Genomic DNA, 13,271 nt, shown 5'->3' with positions numbered 1-13,271 from the left:
ACAGTGGACCTGTATAGAGTCTCGGGGGCTTTTATTTAAGAGGAATGGCAGCTGTGTGTAGACAGTCGGAGAGCAATCAAATGTAATCTAAAGAGCAAGTAAAGTAACGCCTACGGAGGACGCCACATGTCTGCTGAGACATGTTTGGCGGAAACGACATAAAGCTGTGGTTCATTAGAACGTTGGCCCTATTAATAAAATCTTAAGCAAGAACGGGCACAGAGTGCCATGTCGAACATGAAATGTTCAACAACACGCGGCAATGCAGCGAGTGAACAGTTACGTTAAAAAAAATTATTATTTCAACGCTCGTTCTCTGAAAATGAGAGAAAGTTTCAAAGCTACGAGGTGTTTTCGCATAACTTTGAATTCAAGTGAAATTTTCTCAGAATTCTAAAGTCGACACGAAACGGGTTGTCAAATAAAAACCGCTAGATACTCGGCACTAGACGTTCGAGTGACAAGGCAGGCCGACTACAACGGAGGCGTTCGGGTCACACCAACGCAAAGGAAAATATAGTGTGATTAATGCGGCTACTTTACGCACGCTGTGAAAAACGTACCCTATTTATACAACTTTCACAAAGGAGAAATAAAAGGCGCAGCACGGTAAACGGAAGGCCGCGCGGGACACGTAATGGCGGCTGGCATTGAGTGCACGCGTGAGATCAGCGGCGCGGCCAGATTTGCGGAACGTAAGGCACGGGCGTGGTGCGCACCGGTATTTAACCTTCGCAGACGGAGGCCGGTGCATAAGGAGACGTCACCGCTAGCTGCCGCGGACCACCCAGGAGCGCCGCGAGGGCCAAATCCGTGTTTACACTCTCTGCACGTTGACAACTCAGCCGTGTCACATCAAGTACCGTTACAAACACTCGGCCTCTCCGCTGCAACTCTGGCAAACGATAGCTAACCCTTATCATAAAATCCAATACACTGTCTCCTCATTGGCGTTTTTACTTCGTTAACTTACGTTTAAAACTCACATCTACGGCATCAGGGCTTCAGTTGTTACGTAAGGATCTCCACTGCGCTGTCAACACGACAGGAGGAGGTTATAGTGCTTAACATCCGATCACGATTAGGTTTCCCGTGATTTCCCCAAACCGCTTCAGGCAAATGCCGGGATGGTTCCTTTGAAAGGGCACGGCCGACTTCCTCCCGCATCCTTTCCTAACCCAATGGGACCGATGACCTCGCTGTCTGGTCCCTCTCCCAATCCAACAGACCAACAAACCTAACTAACAAGAAATGCAATCCGAAAACAAAGGAAGTAGGTTACAGTACACTAGTTCGCACACTGCTTTAGCACAGCTCACCGGTGTGGGATCGGTACCAGATCGGGTTGACAGAAGAGATGTAGAAGATGCAACGGAGAGCAGCGCGCTTCGTTACAGGATCATTTAGTAATCGCGAAAACGTTACGGAGATGATAGATAAATTCCAGTGGAAGACTCTGCAAGAGAGACGCTCAGTAGCTCGGTACGGGCTTTTGTTGAAGTATCGAGAACATACCTTCACCGAGGAGTCAAGCAGTATCTTGCTCCCTCCTACGTATATCTCGCGAAGAGACCATGGGGATAAATTCAGAGAGATTAGAGCCCACACAGAGGCATACCGACATTCTTTCTTTCCACGAACAATACGAGACTGGAATAGAAGGGAGAACCTATAGACGTACTCAAGGTACCCTCCGCCACACACCGTCAGGTGGCTTGTGGAGTATGGATGTAGATGTAGATGTGGAACGTCTGATGAGTCGATTAGAGACGGAGCACAAGCTTGGATTAGGGAAGGATGGAGAAGAAAAGCGAGCGCGCCCTTTCGCAGGAACCATCCCGGCATTCGCCATGAGCCCTTTAGGGAAATCACGGAAAGCCTAAATCAGGATGGCTGGACGCGAGTTTGGACCGTCGTCCTCCGAATGCGAGTCCAGTGTGCTAACCCCTGCACTATCCCGCTCGGTAACACGCCAGCATACGAGGGCTATTCAGAAAGTAAGGTCTGATCAGGTGCGAAATGGAAACCACAGTGAAAACCTGACGAAGCTTTGCACGCATGTGTTGAGCAGTATCTGTAGTACGCCCGTCGAACGCGTCTCGTCGCTCTTTACAGTTCCGATTGCACAGCGAGCACGTAAAGATGCCTAGGTAAGTAATGTTTCCCGCAAAGTATGTATGCGTGAGAGAGACTTCGCCTGATGTCACGCAGTCTATATAACATGACTGCCATGCATATCCTTCTTCATGACAATTCTCGGCCGTACACTGCAGAGGCAATGAGAACGCTTCCGCAGCATTTTCGATGGAAAGTGTTTGGTTACTCACCATACAGCCCGGACGTGGCTCTCTGATTTTCATCTCTGATCACTCGAATCGATGGCTATGAAGACAACTTTTTGGCAAAGACAACGAACTGTGGACCAGCGTAGAGAATTGGCGAATTGAACAGGCGGCTGCCTTAACGCTACGACAAACGTCGAAGTTGGAGCGGCGCCTATGTAGAGAAATAGTTGGAAGGTGTAGCTAGCCGTAGCTACAAAAACATTTTTGATTTTCACAGTGGTTTCCATTTCGCGACTGACTGGACCTTGCTTTCCGAACAGCCCTAGTACAGGGTGTTCAGAAATTCTCGTTACAGACTTCAACGACTTATACAGGTGAGTGAGTAAATAATATTCTACATAGGAAACCGTGGCCGGAAACATGCCGTCTTCGTTCTACGACGGTTTCAGTTCAAAGGTGCAACGCGTCCACGTCTGTTGAGGGATAGAGAAAAGTCTCAGAGTTGCCTGTCCTGGTTTGCAGTAGGGTAGACAGGTTGACGTTTGTTATGTCATACGGTCGCCTAATGTCACCTAACGCCTGCCTTACTGCGAGACCTGTTCAGTGCTGTGCTTCTCCGATGCAGTAAACACGGTTCGGTACACGTTTTCGGAATACACACACATGCTCATTGTGTATGGCGAAACTCGAGTTAACGGAAAAGCCGCTAGTCGTCTGTATCACAAACGTTTTCGGTAACGTAGTACACCATCGTACCAACTTTCTGTCCAAGTTACGCAGCGGCTCCGAGAAACAAGTACCTTCACCGTGATGATGTAGGGCTGTGGTACTGTGTTCTACGGCAAAGCCGCAGGCCCGAATTTGAAGTACTCGAACAGGTGCGCGTGCAGTGGGTGTTATTCACAGTATCGTCTGGGACGTCCTGCGTGAGCAACAGGTACACCCGTACCACTTACAAATGGTACACGCTATGGGTCCAGTCAATTTTCCACAACTCGTTGCCCACTACTCGTGGTTCCTGCACCGCTGCATCGACACACCCCTGTTCCCACGTCGAGTTCTGTTCACAGATGAATGCAAGTTCACTAGAGACTGTGTTCTGAATTCGCGAAAGTCATGTCTAGACAAACGAAAACTCCCGTGTCGCCTATGTTCAGGGATTTCAGCACGGTTTGGTGTTAACGTGTGGGCAGGTATTCTAGACGGTCTCCTGATTGGGCCATACCTCACTCAAGCTAACAGGTCCTACATACTTGATCTTCCTACAAAATGTAATGGACCCATTCTTGGAAGGTGTACCTCTGAATGTTCGTCAGGAAATGTGGTTTCAGCATGACGCTGCACCACCTTTCATCTCACGTTCGGTTTTGAGACATCTCCAACAGACGATGTGGTGAAAGATGGGGAGACCGAGGTGGTCCAACCAGTGGCCGCAGCGATCGCCAGATTTAACTCCTATGGACTACTTCTTGTGGGGTCCTATGCAAAGTTTAATTTACGATACTCCTGTAGAGAGAAAGGAAAGCCTCTGTCACGAGTTCTGGCTGCTGTATTAGATACTGAAGAGACATCAGGTGGAATGGAGAATGTGCACCAGAACGTGCTTCGTACGAACAATGTCTGTAACAACGCTGGTGGTCGCCACATCGAGACCCTGTAGTAATGCATCAGTGTTGTTCTCTATGTACAGTGCGCTGGATTCTTTTTGTTCTGAAATAATTTAAACACATAATGTTTAAGTTTCAATACAAATAAATGTGTTTACTTGATAAATGGATGATTCGTTATGTTTCCTTTCGAAATGTTACCTAACAACTGTACTGCGTCACGTGTGATTCAATTCCTCAAGCAGAAGTGGATGAGTTCAACACCTGAACTGAAACCGTCTTAGAACGGAAGCGGAACGTTTCCGGACATGGGTTCCTATTCAAAATATTATGTACTCACTCCCCTCTACAAGTCCTAGAAGTTTGTAACGGGAATTTCAGAAAATCCTGTAGAACTACAGAGGAATATATACAGATTTGTCTAAAAACTTTGTCGTGTATGGCCTCACAATGAGGTAACTTCCACATGTTGTTTACACTATTTTCAAAAGTTTCAAAGAACGTTTGTTGATGTTGTGGTCTTCAGTCCTGAGACTGGTTTGATGCAGCTCTCCATGCTACTCTATCCTGTGCAAGCTTCTTCATCTCCCAGTACCTACTGCTGCCTACTTCCTTCTGAATCTGCTTAGTGTATTCATCTCTTGGTCGCCCTCTACAATTTTTGCCCTCCACGCTGCCCTCCAGTACTAAATTGGTGATCCCTTGATGCCTCAGAACATGTCCTACCAACCGAACCCTTCTTCTAGTCAAGTTGTGCCACAAACTCCTCTTCTCCTCAATTCTATTCAATACCTCCTCATTAGTTATGTGATCTACCCATCCAATCTTCAGCATTCTTCTGTAGCACCACATTTCGAAAGCTTCTATTCTCTTCTTGTCCAAACTATTTATCGTCCATGTTTCACTTCCATGCACGGCTACACTCCATACAAATGCTTTCCACATTTAAATGCATACTCCGATAGTTACGCAACTGTTTCTCTTAGAGAAAACTTATTTTCATTTAACAGGCGAACGTATTGTTGCTCTAACGCCATTCAGTGTACACCATAGAACAGGTTGTTTTCATTTCTATTTTAAAACAGGTACGTTTCTCTTAAACTCTTTTGCTTACGTAAGGTGTGATTTCTGCGCTAGCATAGTGTCATAGTTGACTGCTTCCTACAGCGGTACGATTGGGCGTGAAATTGGCACTTGACATGGCAAAAAATGCAGAACTATGCTGGTTCTCTCCATCAACCTAATCATCACTACGAAGCTGAGTCAGGTTCACGGTTTGTCCAAACCTGGATCACGTGATTCCCACGTCGGTCAGTTAATAAATGCGTTGCCCCTTGTTACCCATTACGGTGCAAAATAAGGCAACAGCGAGCGGACGTCTAATTACTAAGCTGTTGACAAGCCGCGAAGCAAGAAGGTGGCGGTCTCCGTGCAACACCTACTGCGATACGAAGGACCAAAAAGGAAGAGCACGAGCCGTAACCAGCCGTCTGACGTTTACGATTTACCAAGAACGCGCCCTTACTTACGAGCGAAAATTTTTACGGTCATTAAAACTCTTCACTAAAAAGATCGCACATCTACCAAACTCCGAAGCACTAACGACCCATTCTGCTCACTGGAACCGAATGCTTGTACCCATCTGTTATGCCTGCCAACGAGGCATGCGTATCAAGTACGTTTCAATTATCGTTAATCTGAAACTGTTTTGCACTCTCGCCTGTACTAACTTTCATAAATGTCAGAGTAAGAATGATAGCGTTCTTCCGAAATCTCGATGTGTTTTCAGAACGTTTGCTAATTCTGTAAAGTAGCAGAACTAATAACTCCCATGTAATACAGTAACACGTGGTGATGTCACTAGATTAGATGTCTTTATTAATATTATTATTAAAGTTATTAATGCCAAGTTATCAGCAATTCAGTAAACTGTAGAATCTATGTTATATTCGTTTCGCCGCCATGTATATAATTTTAGCTATAGACGAGTGTTATTGTTATTCCCCTTAATAGAATTTTACCTTGCCTTCATTATGAACCTTCAAGTTCTTGCCTACAGAGACGAGGCTTCTGTAGCAGCAACGTAGATGAGAGTGAAGGATTGTAAGTCAGAACTAAGACCTGTAATTGCAGTACCAGTGAAAGTGTTGTCATTAATATACACGGTACAAATGTCAGTGAACCGCATTCGGATATGTATATTCTTTAACAAAAAGTACTGTGATTAATACTCCACGAGGTTTATTTTTGGGTTCAAAATAGTTCAAATGACTCTGAGCACTATGGGACTTAACATCTGAGGTCATCAGTCTCCTAGGACTTAGAACTACTTAAACCTAACTAACCTAAGGACATCACATACATCCATGCCCGAGGCAGGATTCGAACCTGCGACAGTAGCGGTCGCGCGGTTCCAGACTGTAGCTCCTAGAACCGCTCGGCCACTCCGGCCGGCTTATTTTTGGGAAGAGTGCTATGCATTTCTCAGTAAATCTCGTGATCAGTCAGGTACAAGATGGAACAAGCTAAGGCATATATGAAACTGGAAACAGAAATTTAAAAAAAAGTAAAAAATCAGTACATTTAGAATGATTGACGAAGTAACCTGCAATGTCCAAATATTATTACCGAGACGAGAAGTACATTAACTGAAAGATCTACAAAAAATACTGTTTTTTGTCTCATTATAAGAAAATCACACTCTTCAAAATTTTTCCCTCTTACGGTGCATCGTTCACTCAACATTAAGATCTCCATTGATCAGCATTTTCAGTTTTTCATTTGCATTGGTAGCAATTCTCTAATTAATATTTGTGCTATGGGCAATTTGAGAATCGGTAAAGCTGTATTTGCATCCTGGCCACTTCCATACACAACTTCTATAATTTTGTTTTTAAATTCCTACACGAGCTTACTAAGGTAACTTCAAAATGTACTATGGAAATACACGTTATGTAACTAGTAGATGAGCGGCGAGACACTGAATAATAAACGAAGAGAGACTGCAGACTTAAGTTATTTCCTTTAAGAAAATTGTTGACACATCCGTTGATATCGCCTGTAATCTTCAAAACTTTTATTTGTATTGTACTTCAGGGCGTCTTATATACTATAGTCCTATATGAAAATGTGTTACCTGAAAGCAAATAAATCTGCGTGTATTAAGTGTTAATACACAGCATAGTACGGTGCGGTCTAGTACTCTAACGACAGCATATCTGAACCGAGAATAAATCTGATTGATAGCCAGAAAACTGGGTGGTGAATTACAGTTTGTGTGGAACACCGGCTATATGCGAAGTGGAGTTACGTGTCCAGCAGCATCGAGGTCATTCGCCAATGATGTTGGCTAGGGAACGGAAAAGGTATAGACTGAAACCATGGTAATGAGCCGGACGAAGTGGCCGTGCGGTTCTAAGCGCTGCAGTTTGGAACCGCGAGACCGCTACGGTCGCAGGTTCGAATCCTGCCTCGGGCATGGATGTGTGTGATGTCCTTAGGTTAGTTAGGTTTAACTAGTTCTAAGTTCTAGGGAACTAATGACCTCAGAAGTCGAGTCCCATAGTGCTCAGAGCCATTTGAACCATTTTTGGACCATGGTAATGAAAGCGAATTACGGCATTTGGCTGTAGTGATTGGATGCACCTTACACATACAAAACTCACATCACGACTCAGTATGTCAGAATACGAATCTATTTCTTTACTACTTCACCTGGGTCAATTATCCACTAAAACAAAATGCGATGTTGTCCTTACGCGATATTGTCCTTCAACTCTCGGCAGGAACTGAAGATCTAGCACTTTTAGATCCAAAATACATACAAAAATCGGATTGTTTTCAATTTGCATTATTGGCCGTAACATTCCCTTTTGAATTTGTGCATGGATTTACTTGGCGCCAAATCGTCAGCTGGTATTTTAGTTAACTCACCCGCTATCTACGCTATTATAAGAAAGATTTAGCCCTATGTCGTTCAGCGTGTTTCAAACTGAGATGACAAAGTTTTCCACCGATATAAGGTTACGAAAAAGGTGTTCGATGTCAAACTACACGGGGAATTGCCAGCCCGTTGTTACTTTTGCAAGTAGCAACAAATTTAGAAACTCTGCAAACCGACAAAACACTTCAACGTAATACACAGCAGTAATGAAATGTCTTTGGTTTTCTGAACTTTTTTTTAAAAATGAGATATGTTTACTCCCCATATACCGACTCGCCACAGCAGTGACATCAGAAGCGCGGCAATATAGCCTACAGGTTCAAAAAATTTTATGCACCGAAAATGCTTCTCGTAACGCCTGGGGCGATAAAATTTATTTATGCCCATGGTTCGCACAGAACATTGACTACACACTTTCAGTGGAACCTCTTGAAACGTAAGTGGGTTTAGAAAGAGGTCTTCTTGCACGCTGGAGCTGTCACGGGGGCGGGGGACGCGGAAGAATTAGGAATCGTCGCTGCGATGCAGAACTGAAGGTTTACAGAAGCCACTTTAAGCCCGCTTGGCGGAGAGTTTGTTTTTAGAGATGAAAAAGGATTCCCCCTCTCAAAGCTGGATAAGCAGCACCGGCTTATTCATTCATCACAAGTGGCTTTCTGTCTTCCTAAACCCGAGAGGACGCTCTGTGCCATTTGGTGTTTTTTCGTGTTTCCCGAATACAGGCCTTTAAATGGTTGAATGACACCAGAAACCTGAGGGTGCAGCAGGTTTCCGACGCATCGGCGTTATTTCAGCTAATTCACACGATCGTCTTACGTGGTTTAAAAACGTGACAACGTACACTTTGAAAACGGCCACACAATAACGCATGGCCAATTTCCAGAAAACATTTTTTTTTTACTGCCAAAAATATTGCACATATTTACAGACCTTAACTTCAGGGAAACGTTCCCACATTCTCTCGCTGAACCCAATGCTTCGCAACTCTCTTCATTGAGCAATCAAAGCACTTTCACACTGCATTACTACTGTAATTTTACTGCAGCAATAACAAGGCAAAAACATCACACAACAATGCTCGTTTAATCCGATCCAGTTTTTTAGTAGATGTTGTGCGTTAAGAGGATAATGTCTGTATTACGGTTCGTGGCTTAGCAAGCATTTTGCTTCTAACCTTTTACGATTTACCAGTTGCTCATCTCCACATTATGAGCATCGTTTCCCGTATATCTTATTTGCAAGTACGAAACGTCTATCTGAGGCAAAAACTATCTTTGTATATGATTGCGGAAAAATAGACGCCGGACGTGGAACTTATGGGCTGAAGTAATTGAGACTGCACTTGAATGTACTGACCTCAGTAACAATACTTAATCACTGCGGCTATACCTACGGCATGTAATGCTTATAACGGATGCTGACATTTCATCCCTAGAAGTAGAGTGATGAAAGATGCAAGTTGCCGGAACGAATTGTTGCAACAGGATTATGGACCATGTGGACGCCACGAAGGTACGACACATTAGAAACAGAATAGAAAACGGTGTACACATTGTTGTTGTTTTTGTTGTGGTCTTCAGTCCTGAGACTGGTTTGATGCAGCTCTCCATGCTACTCTGTCCTGTGCAAGCTTCTTCATCTCCCAGTACTTACAGCAGCCTCCCAGTACTTACAGCAGCCTACATCCTTATGAATCTGCTTAGTGTATTCATCTCGTGGTCTCCCTCTACGATTTTTACCCTCCACGCTGCCCTCCAATGCTAAATTTGTGATCCCTTGATGCCTCAGAACATGCCCTACCAACCGGTCCCTACTTCTTGTCAAGTTGTGCCACAAACTCCTCTTCTCCCCATTTCTGTTCAATACCTCCTCATTAGTTACGTGATCTACCCATCTAATCTTCAGCATTCTTCTGTAGCACCACATTTCGAAAGCTTCTATTCTCTTCTTGTCCAAACTATTTATCGTCCATGTTTCACTTCCATGCACGGCTACACTCCATACAAATGCTTTCAGAAACGACTTCCTGACACTTAAATCTATGCTCGATGTTAAATAATTCCTGTTCTTCAGAAACGCTTTCCTTGCCATTGCCAGTCTACATTTTATACTCTCTCTACTTCGACCATCATCAGTTATTTTGCTCCCCAAATAGCAAAACTCCTTTGTCTCATTCCCTAATCTAATTCCCTCGGCATCACCCGACTTAATTCGACTACATTCCATGATGCTCGGTTTGCTTTTGTTGATTTTCATCTTATATCCTCCTTTCAAGACACTGTCCTTTCCGTTCAACTGCTCTTCCAAGTCCTTTCGTACAAATATTCTGGTGAGATATATCTCGAAGCAATCAGCACCAGTTGGTCTATCACTGGAGCGGGTAATGAATCGAAGAAATTATAGACCCTAGGCATCAAATTATCTGAAACTACAAATATGCCGAAACGAAGAACATAATAACAAAACTGAGAATCTAATAACTGTATGAAAGTGCCAAATGATTGTTAATAGCATCCATAACAAAACAAATATTCTTCGAATCTCTTCCCTTACTTCATAAAGCATAGTTTTTGGAAACTGTCTTTCTATCAGTGTGGAATGTTTCCGTGGTACGAGGAACATTCTGAAAGGTATCAGCCTAACGCAGAGACAGAACGGAAGTAGTAAAAATAGTATAATCTTTGGAAAGTGCAAGTCTTTGACGTTTCAGAGACTTTTTTTGCGTGGAAAATGGACGAAGTTTGGTTACAATCTGCAATAAAGTCTATGGTCTATGTGACGATGAGTACTGAATGCATTACAGCCAATACATTTAGAATCATTCGGAATCAACTTTACATCGTTGAAGAAGAGCAGCCTATAGATGCTTTTTGCCCATACCCAACCATCTGGTGTACAGGGTGTTACAAAAAGGTACGGCCAAACTTTCAGGAAACATTCCTCAGACAAAAAATAAAGAAAAGATGTTATGTGGACATGTTTCCGGAAACGCTTAATTTCCATGTTAGAGCTTATTTTAGTTTCGTCAGTATGTACTGTATTTCCTCGATTCACCGCCATGATTTCATACGGGATGCTCTACCTGTGCTGCTAGAACATGTGCCTTTACAAGTACGACACAACAAGTGGTTCATGCATGATGGAGCTCCTGCACATTTCAGTCTATGTGTTCGTACGCTTCTCAACAACAGATTCGGTGACCGATGGATTGGTAGAGGCGGACCAATTCCATGGCCTCCACGCTCTCCTGACCTCAACCCTCTTGACTTTCATTTATGGGGGCATTTGAAAGCTCTTGTCTACGCAACCCGAGTACCAAATGTAGAGACTCTTCGTGCTTGTATTGTGGACGGCTGTGATACAATACGCCATTTTCCAGGGCTGCATCACCGCATCAGGGATTCCATGCGACGAAGGGTGGATGCATGTATCCTCGCTAACGAAGGACATTTCGAACATTTCCTGTAACAAAATGTTTGAAGTCACGCTGGTACGTTCTGTTGCTGTGTGTTTCCATTCCATGATTAATGTGATTTGAAGAGAAGTTATAAAATGAGCTCTAACATGGAAAGTAAGCGTTTCCGGACCCATGTCCACATAACATATTTTCTTTCTTTGTGTGTGAGGAATGTTTCCTGAAAGTTTGGCCGTACCTTTTTTGTAACACCCTGTATACACTGACGGAAAAAAATCGCGACAAGAAAAAATTACTGTAGAGTAATAAAACTTCGGGAATACATTTGTCTAGGTAACATATGTAAGTGATTAACATCCCAAGTTGAAATGCTGGTATATTAGTAACAGGTGTAACCGCCAGAAAGTTGAATGTAAGCATGCAAACGTGCATGCATTGTGTTGTACAGATGCCTGATGTCAGTTTGTAGGATAGAGTTCCATGCCTGTTTCACTTAGTCCATCAATACAAGGGCGATTAATGCTGTTTGTGGGTGACACTGGAATTGTCGTCCGATGAGCGTTTGGCGTCATTGGCCGGGAGGCCCCGTACGGGGCAGGTCCGGCCGCCTTGGTGCAGGTCTTATTACATTCGACGCCACATTGGGCGACCTGCGCGTCGGATGGGGATGAAATGATGATGAAGACAACACAACATCCAGTCCCTGAGCGGAGAAAACCCCGACCCAGCCGGGAATCGAACCCGGGCCCGTAGGACGCTCACCACTCAGCTATCGGGGAGGACGTCGTCCGATGATGTCCCATATGTGCTCGATTGAAGACAGATCTGGTGATCGAACAAGCCAAGGCGACATGTCGACACTCTGCAGAGCATTTTGGGCTGAAACCGCGATATGTGGGTGAGCGTTATCCTGTTGGAAAGCACCCCCTGGAATTCTGTTCATGAACAGCAGCTCAGCAGATCTAATAACCAGATTAACGTACAAATTTGCAGTCAGGGAGCGTGAGATAACCACGAGAGTGTTCCTGTGTCATGCGGAACCGCACCCCAGACCATAACTCCAGGCTTAGGTCCAGTAACACGCAGATACTTTGGTTGCCAGCATTAACTGGCCACATTCTAAACATCATACGGCCATCACTGGCACCGAGGCAGAACCAGCCTTCATCAGAAAACACAACAGACTTCCACTCTGCCCTCTAATGATCTCTGATTTGACCCTCTGAAGTCGCAAATTGCGTTGCTTTATGGTCAATGGAATGCATGCTAAAGGGCGTCTGGATCGGAGCCGTCCTTAAAGTAACTGATTTACAACAGTTCGTTGTGTCACTGTAGTGCCAACTGCTGCTCAGATTGCTGCTGCTGATGCAGTACGATACGCCAGAGCCGTACGCCGAATACGACGGTCTTCCGTCTTGGTAGTGCCACGTGGCTGTCCGGAGTATGGTCTTCCTGCGATTGTACAATTAACGAGGTGCGACAATAAAGTAATGAGTATGATTTTCTTTGCAAGATGTGGCAACCCTGCAGGCTTGCGTAGGCACAATATCTTTGACCTTGGTCTATAAGCTGCTTCTAGTCCAAGCGGTACATTGATGCAACTGCCCAGTCGTGAGTTGTGCTGTAATAAGTTAACACGTGTTTGTGTCACTCGTCACGGAAATGGAACCACATAATATTGCGCAGCGGTACGCCATTTCTTTTTGCGTTAAATTGGGTGAAAACGCGACGACAACTTACGGTAAGCTTCAGAAGGCTTTTGGAGAGCTTAAGTTTTTCGTTGGCATAAAATGTTTAGTGAAGGCAGAACGAATGTTGAAGATGAAGACCGCAGTGGACGACCATCAACCTAACGGACGGATGTCAACTTGGCCAGGGTGTGTGAACTCGTACGATCTGATCGAAGATTATCCGTGAAAATGATTGCAGAAGAACTGAACCTTAATCGAGAAACTGAAGATCTTGGTATGAGAAAGATTTGTGCAAAAATGGTCCCCAAAAATCTCACACCACGACAGCGA

The 13,271-nt window shown here is 44.3% G+C and overlaps 1 protein-coding gene across 1 annotated transcript in view; it reads right to left on the bottom strand.

Annotated features, from left to right (window-relative positions):
* The window catches only part of LOC126297815 (ephrin-B1), a 488,049-nt gene that overhangs the window by 279,793 nt on the left and 194,985 nt on the right, over positions 1–13,271 (bottom strand). The window lies entirely within an intron of this gene.

The sequence above is a fragment of the Schistocerca gregaria genome, chromosome X, assembly GCF_023897955.1.
Source record: "Schistocerca gregaria isolate iqSchGreg1 chromosome X, iqSchGreg1.2, whole genome shotgun sequence".
Classification (NCBI taxonomy): Eukaryota; Metazoa; Arthropoda; class Insecta; order Orthoptera; family Acrididae; genus Schistocerca; species Schistocerca gregaria.
This window is presented reverse-complemented; position numbering and strand designations above follow the sequence as displayed.